Here is a 1,288-nt window from a genome sequence, read left to right as displayed (position 1 = left end):
TTTAAAATAATTTTAAAATAGAAAAGTATATTTTAAAATACAATTCAAATAAAAAAACCAAAAAAAAAATGATCAAGAACACCAAATTAATAACATGAAATACTCAAGAACAAAAACAAACCCAGTAAGTAAGACCCCATTTTTTCTTCGCTAAACGATGCTAATTGATGGATATGCCCAGATATAAACCCAACAAATGTATTATTATAACAAATTTGAAAAAAAAAAACAAACTCAGTTGGAAGTCGAGTATCCCACCAGTCTAACTCCAAGAATCACCTGCATCTGAAAAGTTCAGATCTTAAATTATTCAAACAACCCATGTATCAAATAATTTGGTATTTTAGGGGATAAAGAACAAATGACGTTGGGTGATCTTGGCAAGAACACTGAAAAAATTCAAGAACAATAAATGCTCCGGCACTTCAGACTTACAACCAAGATACTGCCATCACCGAATGCTCGAGCTCGTCAGACCTATAACCAAGGTGAAGATCTGGGTGCTCTAGCCTAGATCTCATCTAAACCCATCCCACTTGAAAGCTCAATAACCTAAAATTCGAACCCACCGATCAACGACCCACCGAGCTCTTGAGCCTCGAACCCACCGATCAACGACCTCAATAATCTAGACCCACTGCTGAGTTTGCTGCAAGGCCCACCGGGGTCATCTTCTTGAGGCAGAAGGGTTGCTTCGATTGCAGTAGACAAGAGAGGGAGAGAAAAGGGTAAGAATAAAGAGAAAGGGAGAGCTTTGTAAATATATTTTTTTTAAGTTTTTTTATTTGAAATATATTATTTAATAGATTTAAAATTAATCTAATTTATTATTAAAAATATATTTTGGATTAATTTATATTTTTCTAATTTTATAATATATTTTTCTATTTTAAAATTAAATGATTTAAAAAAAAATTATGAGTTGGACCAATGACAAGGTGACACGTGTACATCAAATCAGAGTTTAACAGTTCGTTAGAGTTGATACTAACGAAACTCACGAAATCTTAACATTGAGTACATTTCCCACAAAAAAAAGATTGGGTACTAATTTACAAGTTTTTTCAAAATATTGGACACTTTTGCCGCTAATCATTCACATTGGGTAAATATTTTTTTTTAAATTATGAGTTGGACCAATGACAAGGCAACATGTGTACATCCAATAAGAGTTTAACAATCTATTAGAGTATGTACTAACAGAACCCAATAAATCTTAACATTGAGTACTTTTTCCACAAAAAAAAAATTGGATACTAATTTACCAGTTTTTTTTATTAGACACTTT

This window comes from Humulus lupulus, chromosome 9, assembly GCF_963169125.1.
Source record: "Humulus lupulus chromosome 9, drHumLupu1.1, whole genome shotgun sequence".
NCBI classification, from domain to species: domain Eukaryota; kingdom Viridiplantae; phylum Streptophyta; class Magnoliopsida; order Rosales; family Cannabaceae; genus Humulus; species Humulus lupulus.
This window is presented reverse-complemented; position numbering follows the sequence as displayed.